The following is a 10724-nucleotide window of genomic DNA, read 5'->3' as shown; positions in this document are numbered from 1 at the left end:
TAATATAATGTAGGTAGGGGTACCAGGTAGTTGAGGTAATATAATGTAGATAGGGGTACCAGGTAGATGAGGTAATATAATGTAGGTAGGGGTACCAGGTAGTTGAGGTAATATAATGTAGGTATGGGTACCAGGTAGTAGAGGTAATATAATGTAGGTAGGGGTACCAGGTAGTAGAGGTAATATAATGTAGGTAGGGGTACCAGGTAGTAGAGGTAATATAATGTAGGTAGGGGTACCAGGTAGTTGTAGGTAATATAATGTAGGTAGGGGTACCAGGTAGTTGTAGGTAATATAATGTAGGTAGGAGTACCAGGTAGTTGAGGTAATATAATGTAGGTAGGGGTGAAGTGACTAGTCAATCAGGGTTGATAGTAAACAGAGTAGCAGCAGCGTATATGAAGAGTGTGATCGTGTGTGTGTGTGTGTGTGTGTGTGTGTGTGTGTGTGTGTGTGTGTGTGTGTGTGTGTGTGTGTGTGTGTGTGTGTGTGTGTGTGTGTGTGTGTGTTGGTGTAGTATGTGTGAGTGTGTGGGTAGAGTCAGTGCCAAATGAAAAGTGCCTGGAGTCTTTGACAATTTTTAGGACCTTCCTCTGACACCGCCTGGTATAGATGTCCTGGATGACAGGAAGCTTGACCCCGGTGATGTACTTTGGTCCGTACTTTGGTCTGTAGCACCTTATGGTCAGATGCCGAGCAGTTGCCATACCAGGCGGCGATGCAGCCAGTCAAGATGCTCTCGATGGTGCAGCTGTAGAACGTTTTGAAGATCTGATGACCCGTGCCAAAATCTTTTCAGCCTCCTTAGAGTGAAGAGGCGTTGTCGTGTTTGGACCATAATAGATCCTTAGTGACGTGGACACAGAGGAACACTTCCTGTAGTCCGCGATCTGCTCCTCAGTCTTGCTGACGTTGAGGGAGAGGTTGTTGTCATGGTATCTGACCTCCAGGATCAGCGTGGCGGATGTGTTGTTACCTACCCTTACCACCTGGGGGCGGCCTGTCAGGAAGTCCAGGATCCAGTTGCAGAGGGAGGTGTTTAGTCCCAGGATCCTTAGCTTAGTGATGAGCTTTGAGGGTACTATGGTGTTGAACGCTGAGCTGCAGTCAAGGAATAGCTTTCTCACATAGGTGTTCCTTTTGTCCAGGTGGGAAAGGGCAGTGTGGAGTGGCAATAGAGGCTGCATCATCTGTGGATCTGTTGGGGCGGTATGTGAATTGGAGTGGGGACAGAGTGTCTGGGATAAAGGTGGTATGTGAATTGGAGTGGGGTCTAGGGTTTCTGGGATAATGGTGGTATGTGAATTGGAGTGGGGACAGGGTGTCAGGGATAATGATGGTGTTGATGTGACCTATGACAGGCCTTTCAAAGAATTTCATGGCTATAGATGTGAGTGCCACAGGGCAATAGTCATTTAGGCAGGTTACCTTGACTTCCTTGGGTACAGGGACTATGATGGTCTGCTTGAAACATGTTGGTATTACAGACTCAGCGTATGCTTGCAGAACACGTCCTGGTAATCCGTCTGGCCCTGCAGCCTTGTGAATGTTGACCTGTTTAAAAGTCTTAGTCACATCGGCTGCGGAGAGAATGATCACACAGTCATCCGGAACAGCTGGTGCTCTCATGCACGGTAACATCACGTCCGCATCACGTCAGCATCACGGCAGCATCATGCCAGCATCATGCCAGCATCACACCAGCATCATGCCAGCATCACGCCAGCATCACACCTGCATCGTGCCAGCATCACGTCAGCATCGCATCGGCATCACACCAGCATCTCGTCAGCATCTCGTCAGCATCGCGTTCGCATCGCGTTAGCATCACATCAGCATCACACTAGCATCATGCCAGCATCGGGCCAGCATCACCACAGCGTCCCGTCAGCATCACGCCACAGTTCCATGTGACTACAGGACACCTCTGGAGAGACACACACACACACACACACACACACACACACACACACACACACACACACACACACACACACACACACACACACACTCTCTCTCTCTCTCTCTTTTCATAAACCATTTTCACTATTGTTTGGAGTCATTGAGTCTAAGAGAGATAGGACACCTTCCCCCAGGGCAGCTGGAGTCATTACAGAGACACACCCCCAGTTTCCTGATGAATAACCCACTAACAGAGCCACTGGGACCCAGAGGGCTCTAGGTGAGACATTTCCATGGCAGACATGTTGTTTCATTGTGTCTTTCTCCCATAACCTCTCTGAGATTATTTAGATAGATGGTGGTCTCTCTCTCTCTCTCTCTCTCTCTCTCTACTCTTACACCTCCCCCTCCTCCCCCCTCTCCCCCTCTCCTTCTCTCTCTCCTCTTTCCTCCTCTTCTCCCCTCCTCCTCTCAGTCCAGGCCTAGGGTTTGTTCTGGTTGGTTGACCTGATGTCCTTCAGTCTGGTTCTAAATTGTTTCTCTCCTACTCGTTCTCCCATCCTCATCCAATTCTGTTTTACTATAGAGAGAGGAACGACAGAGAGCGAGAGAGAGGAACGACAGAGAGGAGAGAGAGGAACGACAGAGAGGAGAGAGAGGAACGACAGAGAGGAGAGAGAGAGAGGAACGATAGAGAGGAGAGAGAGAGGAACGACAGAGAGGAGAGAGAGAGAGGAACGATAGAGAGGAGAGAGAGAGGAACGACAGAGAGGAGAGAGCGAGGAACGACAGAGAGGAGAGAGAGAGCGAGAGAGAGAGAGAGAGAGGAACGACAGAGAGGAGAGAGAGAGAAGAACGACAGAGAGGAGAGAGCGAGGAACGACAGAGAGGAGAGAGCGAGGAACGACAGAGAGGAGAGAGCGAGAGAGAGAGAGAGGAACGACAGAGAGGAGAGAGAGAGGAACGACAGAGAAGAGAGAGAGAGCGAGAGAGAGAGGAACGACAGAGAGGAGAGAGAGAGAGGAACGACAGAGAGGAGAGAGAGAGAGAGGAACGACAGAGAGGAGAGAGGGACAGAAAAGAGAGAGATGGAGATGGGGGACTGGTAAGAGAGAAAGATAGAGAGGAGGAGGAGACAGACAGAGAGAGCTGTCACATTCTGTCGCATGCTGGGTATGTACATAGTCAATGGTAGGCTTCGCTCCTATGGAAGGTACACCTATAGCTCATCTCTTGGCAGTAGTACTGTAGACTACTTTATCACTGAGATCACCCCAGAGTCTCTCAGAGCGTTCACAGTCAGTCCACTGACACCCCTATCAGACCACAGCTAAATCACAGTCTACTTGAACAGAGAAATACTCAATCATGAAGCATCAAAGCCAAAGGAACTGAGTAACATTAAGAAATGCTGTAGATGGAAGGAAAGTAGTGTGGAAACCTACCAGAAAACAATTAGGCAACGACAAATTCAATCCCTTCTAGAACAACTTCCTGGACAAAACGTTCCACTGTAATAGTGAAGGTGTAAACTTGGCAGTAGAAAATGTTAACAGTATATTTGACCTCTCAGCTTCCCTCCATCAAATCTAAAAAAAATGTCAAACAGAAAACTGAAGAAAATGAACAAAAATGACAAATGTTTTGATGAAGAATGTAAAAACCTAAGAAATAAATGGAGAAACCTGTCCAACATACTGACCCAGAAAACCTGAGTCTACTCCTTCACTATAGTGAATCACTAAAACAATACAGAAATACACTACGGAGAAAGAAGGAACAGCACGTCAGAAATCAGCTCAATGTAATTGAAGAATCCATAGAATCTAACCACTTCTGGGAAAATTGGAAAACACTAAAACAACAACACGAAGAGTTATCTATCTAAAATGGAGATGGATAAACCACTTCTCCAATCTATCTATAACGAAGAACAAACAGCAAAAACATATAAATGATCAAATACAAACATCAACTATTAAAGACCAGAACCCACTGGATTCTCCAATTACCTTGAATGAACTACAGGACAAAACACAGACCACAAATTCCAAAGAGGCAATAAAATTATGGTCAGTAAAGAAAACTTTAAGCTAGTCTCTCAATTTAAAAAAAAAAATTTGTAAATACTTTGCCCCTTGATAACCCAGCGCACTTCTGTATGTTGTAAAAGCGTTACATGGTCGCTGCCCCATATCATTACATAATGCAGAAAATACACGAGAGTTCAGGGGCCTTTTGCTTTATTAACAAAGTTAACCATTTTCACTGTAGTGTCCAAAACGTCTTTCCAAGCTGTCAGGCATTCCTTGGCAGGAAGAGCCTCTCGGTGGATGCTGCAGTGGACCCAAGTGGCGTCGGGAGCAACAGCTTGCACACGCGCGTTACTTCTCCACTACGTCTCCCTGTCATGGCTTTTGCGCCATCAGTACAGATACCAACACATCTTGACCACCAAAGTCCATTTGATGTCACAAAGCTGTCCAGTACTTTAAAAAATATCCTCTCCTGTTGTCCTGGTTTCCAGTGGTTTGCAGAAGAGGACGTCTTCCTTAATAATTGACCCCTCATGAACGTAACGGACATATACCAGGAGCTGTGCCAGGCCCGCCACGTCTGTTGACTCATCCAGCTGTAACGCATAGAATTCACTGGCTTGTCTGTGAAGCAGTAATTGTTTCAAAACATCTCCTGCCGTGTCACTGATGCGTGGTGAAACAGTGTTGTTTGATGAAGACATTGTCTGTATAGTTGTTTTTTGGGGCTTTCTTCCCCCAGGCATTGTCCCAGCCGTATCCGCGGCAGCAGGAAGAATTAAATCCTCCATGGTAGTATGGGTCTTGCCTGTCCTCGCCACTCGGTAGCTCACCATATAAGACTCTTCTAGCCCCCTTCTTATTAAGGGTATCTGTTGCTTTTATACACGTCTTACTACTCGAATGTCGTCTTTATTCTCGCTCCAAAAAACACTTTTTTCATGTTTAGTTTCTAAATGTCTGCGCGAGAGTGAAGGTTACATTGAGTTGTGAGACGGTGTCGGGTTGCGTCAATCAAATCTGGTATTAGGATATAAACAAACCATGCAACTTAGTTTTGCAATGATTATTTAATTCATCTTTAAGTAAATAGAATGATAGTACAAATGGAAAATATGATGTTGGTATATACGGTCTCACTGTGACACCACGCAGGGCAAGACAGCGAAGAGGACGTCACATCATTTTGTTCTCCCTTATATCCTCTGACAGAGATAGTTCCCGCTCATTGCTGGCCTGTCAGAGGGAGGATGAGCGTGGTTTAAACTTCCTCATCCTATCGTCGGCGTGCAGGCTGGTCCCAACCTCGTGACGCACTTCCTGTTGCCGGTTGTAGTTCTTGTCTTCAACAGTTGACTTATCCGTAGTTTATATACTTAATATTGTAGCATAGCTTCTCCGTTATATTATATAGGTTATGCAAACAAATAGCCAGTTCAACCCTAACAACGGTAACGGTACTGTTGCACATATAAACACACTGTGGCCGAGGAAAGGCACGACTCCCAATATAAGTGAACCCCAAATCAATGTCGTTCTCATCATATTTATCGCCTCTTCGATGGTTCAACAACGTCCCTGTCTGTTGTTCGGTGCTTTTCCCCCGGGGTAAAAGGGGGGCAGTAGCTCTTCGGCTGCGTCAGATTCACAACTTGTCAGTGTCCATGCTAACTGGGCTAACAACAAATGTAGAATTACTGATGCTAGCTGGGCTAACAACAAATGTAGTATTACTGATGCTAGCTGGGCTAACAACAAATGTAGTATTACTGATGCTAGCTGGGCTAACAACAAATGTAGTATTACTGATGCTAGCTGGGCTAACAACAAATGTAGTATTACTGATGCTAGCTGGGCTAACAACAAATGTAGTATTACTGATGCTAGCTGGGCTAACAACAAATGTAGTATTAATGATGCTAGCTGGGCTAACAACAAAATGTAGAATTACTGATGCTAGCTGGGCTAACAACAAATGTAGAATTACTGATGCTAGCTGGGCTAACAACAAATGTAGTATTACTGATGCTAGCTGGGCTAACAACAAATGTAGTATTACTGATGCTAGCTGGGCTAACAACAAATGCTAGCATTGTTGTACCTAGTAGTACTGCTGGTAGTAGCAGGTGTAGTACTGCTGGTAGTAGCAGGTGTAGTACTGCTGGTAGTAGCAGGTGTAGTACTCATGGTAGCAGCAGGTGTAGTACTGCTGGTAGCAGCAGGTGTAATACTGCTGGTAGTAGCAGGTGTAGTACTCATGGTAGCAGCAGGTGTAATACTGCTGGTAGCAGCAGGTGTAATACTGCTGGTAGTAGCAGGTGTAATACTGCTGGTAGTAGCAGGTGTAGTACTGCTGGTAGCAGCAGGTGTAATACTGCTGGTAGTAGCAGGTGTAGTACTGCTGGTAGTAGCAGGTGTAGAACTGCTGGTAGCAGCAGGTGTAGTACTGCTGGTAGCAGCAGGTGTAGTACTGCTGGTAGCAGCAGGTGTAATACTGCTGGTAGTAGCAGGTGTAGAACTGCTGGTAGCAGCAGGTGTAATACTGCTGGTAGTAGCAGGTGTAGTACTGCTGGTAGCAGCAGGTGTAATACTGCTGGTAGTAGCAGGTGTAATACTGCTGGTAGTAGCAGGTGTAGAACTGCTGGTAGCAGCAGGTGTAATACTGCTGGTAGTAGCAGGTGTAGTACTCATGGTAGCAGCAGGTGTAGTACTGCTGGTAGTAGCAGGTGTAGTACTGCTGGTAGTAGCAGGTGTAGTACTGCTGGTAGTAGCAGGTGTAGTACTGCTGGTAGTAGCAGGTGTAGTACTCATGGTAGCAGCAGGTGTAGTACTGCTGGTAGTAGCAGGTGTAGTACTGCTGGTAGTAGCAGGTGTAGTACTGCTGGTAGTAGCAGGTGTAGTACTGCTGGTAGTAACAGGTGTAGTACTCATGGTAGCAGCAGGTGGAGTACTGCTGGTAGTAGTAGGTGTAGTACTGCTGGTAGTAGCAGGTGTAGTACTCATGGTAGCAGCAGATGTAGTACTGCTGGTTGTAGCAGGTGTAGTACTGCTGGTAGTAGCAGGTGTAGTACTGCTGGTAGTAGCAGGTGTAGTACTCATGGTAGCAGCAGGTGTAGTACTGCTGGTAGTAGCAGGTGTAGTACTGCTGGTAGTAGCAGGTGTAGTACTGCTGGTAGTAGCAGGTGTAGTACTGCTGGTAGTAACAGGTGTAGTACTCATGGTAGCAGCAGGTGGAGTACTGCTGGTAGTAGTAGGTGTAGTACTGCTGGTAGTAGCAGGTGTAGTACTCATGGTAGCAGCAGATGTAGTACTGCTGGTTGTAGCAGGTGTAGTACTGCTGGTAGTAGCAGGTGTAGTACTCATGGTAGCAGCAGGTGTAGTACTGCTGGTAGTAGCAGGTGTAGTACTGCTGTTAGTAGCAGGTGTAGTACTGCTGGTAGTAGCAGGTGTAGTACTGCTGGCAGTAGCAGGTGTAGTACTGCTGGTAGTAGTAGGTGTAGTACTGCTGGTAGTAGCAGGTGTAGTACTGCTGGTAGTAGCAGGTGTAGTACTGCTGGTAGTAGCAGGTGTAGTACTGCTGGTAGTAGTAGGTGTAGTACTGCTGGTAGTAGCAGGTGTAGTACTGCTGGTAGTAGCAGGTGTAGTACTGCTGGTAGTAGCAGGTGTAGTACTGCTGGTAGTAGCAGGTGTAATACTGCTGGTAGTAGCAGGTGTAGTACTGCTGGTAGTAGCAGGTGTAATACTGCTGGTAGTAGCAGGTGTAGTACTGCTGGTAGTAGCAGGTGTAGTACTGCTGGTAGCAGCAGGTGTAATACTGCTGGTAGCAGCAGGTGTAGTACTGCTGGTAGTAGCAGGTGTAGAACTGCTGGTAGCAGCAGGTGTAATACTGCTGGTAGTAGCAGGTGTAATACTGCTGGTAGTAGCAGGTGTAATACTGCTGGTAGTAGCAGGTGTAGTACTGCTGGTAGTAGCAGGTGTAGTACTGCTGGTAGTAGCAGGTGTAGTACTGCTGGTAGTAGCAGGTGTAGTACTGCTGGTAGTAGCAGGTGTAGTACTGCTGGTAGCAGCAGGTGTAGTACTCATGATAGCAGTAGGTGTAGTACTGCTGGTAGTAGCAGGTGTAGTACTGCTGGTTGTAGCAGGTGTAGTACTGCTGGTAGTAACAGGTGTAGTACTCATGGTAGCAGCAGGTGTAGTACTGCTGGTAGTAGTAGGTGTAGTACTGCTGGTAGTAGAAGGTGTAGTACTGCTGTTAGTAGCAGGTGTAGTACTGTTGGTAGTAGCATGTGTAGTACTGCTGGTAGTAGCAGGTGTAGTACTGCTGGTAGTAGCAGGTGTAGTACTGCTGGTAGCAGCAGGTGTAGTACTGCTGGTAGTTGCAGGTGTAGTACTGCTGGTAGTAGCAGGTGTAGTACTGCTGGTAGTATCAGGTGTAGTACTGTTGGTAGTAGCAGGTGTAGTACTGCTGTTAGTAGCAGTACTGCTGGTAGCAGCAGGTGTAGTACTGCTGGTAGCAGCAGGTGTAGTACTGCTGGTAGTAGCAGGTGTAGTACTGCTGGTAGTAGCAGGTGTAGTACTGCTGGTAGTAGCAGGTGTAGTACTGCTGGTAGTAGCAGGTGTAATACTGCTGGTAGTAGCAGGTGTAGTACTGCTGGTAGTAGCAGGTGTAGTACTGCTGGTAGTAGCAGGTGTAGTACTGCTGGTAGTAGCAGGTGTAGTACTGCTGGTAGTAGCAGGTGTAGTACTCATGATAGCAGTAGGTGTAGTACTGCTGGTAGTAGCAGGTGTAGTACTGCTGGTTGTAGCAGGTGTAGTACTGCTGGTAGTAGCAGGTGTAGTACTCATGGTAGCAGCAGGTGTAGTACTGCTGGTAGTAGTAGGTGTAGTACTGCTGGTAGTAGCAGGTGTAGTACTGCTGTTAGTAGCAGGTGTAGTACTGTTGGTAGTAGCATGTGTAGTACTGCTGGTAGTAGCAGGTGTAGTACTGCTGGTAGTAGCAGGTGTAGTACTGCTGGTAGCAGCAGGTGTAGTACTGCTGGTAGTTGCAGGTGTAGTACTGCTGGTAGTAGCAGGTGTAGTACTGCTGGTAGTATCAGGTGTAGTACTGTTGGTAGTAGCAGGTGTAGTACTGCTGTTAGTAGCAGTACTGCTGGTAGCAGCAGGTGTAGTACTGCTGGTAGCAGCAGGTGTAGTACTGCTGGTAGTAGCAGGTGTAGTACTGCTGGTAGTAGCAGGTGTAGTACTGCTGGTAGCAGCAGGTGTAGTACTCATGATAGCAGTAGGTGTAGTACTGCTGGTAGTAGCAGGTGTAGTACTGCTGGTTGTAGCAGGTGTAGTACTGCTGGTAGTAGCAGGTGTAGTACTCATGGTAGCAGCAGGTGTAGTACTGCTGGTAGTAGTAGGTGTAGTACTGCTGGTAGTAGCAGGTGTAGTACTGCTGTTAGTAGCAGGTGTAGTACTGTTGGTAGTAGCATGTGTAGTACTGCTGGTAGTAGCAGGTGTAGTACTGCTTGTAGTAGCAGGTGTAGTACTGCTGGTAGCAGCAGGTGTAGTACTGCTGGTAGTTGCAGGTGTAGTACTGCTGGTAGTAGCAGGTGTAGTACTGCTGGTAGTATCAGGTGTAGTACTGTTGGTAGTAGCAGGTGTAGTACTGCTGTTAGTAGCAGTACTGCTGGTAGCAGCAGGTGTAGTACTGCTGGTAGCAGCAGGTGTAGTACTGCTGGTAGTAGCAGGTGTAGTACTGCTGGTAGTAGCAGGTGTAGTACTGCTGGTAGTAGCAGGTGTAGTACTGCTGGTAGTAGCAGGTGTAATACTGCTGGTAGTAGCAGGTGTAGTACTGCTGGTAGTAGCAGGTGTAGTACTGCTGGTAGTAGCAGGTGTAGTACTGCTGGTAGTAGCAGGTGTAGTACTGCTGGTAGTAGCAGGTGTAGTACTCATGATAGCAGTAGGTGTAGTACTGCTGGTAGTAGCAGGTGTAGTACTGCTGGTTGTAGCAGGTGTAGTACTGCTGGTAGTAGCAGGTGTAGTACTCATGGTAGCAGCAGGTGTAGTACTGCTGGTAGTAGTAGGTGTAGTACTGCTGGTAGTAGCAGGTGTAGTACTGCTGTTAGTAGCAGGTGTAGTACTGTTGGTAGTAGCATGTGTAGTACTGCTGGTAGTAGCAGGTGTAGTACTGCTGGTAGTAGCAGGTGTAGTACTGCTGGTAGCAGCAGGTGTAGTACTGCTGGTAGTTGCAGGTGTAGTACTGCTGGTAGTAGCAGGTGTAGTACTGCTGGTAGTATCAGGTGTAGTACTGTTGGTAGTAGCAGGTGTAGTACTGCTGTTAGTAGCAGTACTGCTGGTAGCAGCAGGTGTAGTACTGCTGGTAGCAGCAGGTGTAGTACTGCTGGTAGTAGCAGGTGTAGTACTGCTGGTAGTAGCAGGTGTAGTACTGCTGGTAGCAGCAGGTGTAGTACTGCTGGTAGTAGCAGGTGTAGTACTGCTGGTAGTAGCAGGTGTAGTACTGCTGGTAGTAGCAGGTGTAGTACTGCTGGTAGCAGCAGGTGTAGTACTGCTGGTAGCAGCAGGTGTAGTACTGCTGGTAGTAGCAGGTGTAGTACTGCTGGTAGTAGCAGGTGTAATACTGCTGGTAGTAGCAGGTGTAGTACTGCTGGTAGTAGCAGGTGTAGTACTGCTGGTAGTAGCAGGTGTAGTACTGCTGGTAGTAGCAGGTGTAGTAGTGCTGGTAGTAGTAGGTGTAGTACTGCTGGTAGTAGTAGGTGTAGTACTGCTGGTAGCAGCAGGTGC

Source organism: Salmo salar, chromosome 06 (assembly GCF_965601325.2).
Source record: "Salmo salar chromosome 06, fSalSal1, whole genome shotgun sequence".
NCBI classification, from domain to species: Eukaryota; Metazoa; Chordata; class Actinopteri; order Salmoniformes; family Salmonidae; genus Salmo; species Salmo salar.
The sequence above is the reverse complement of the archived record's forward strand: the minus strand, read 5'-3'. Positions refer to the sequence as shown.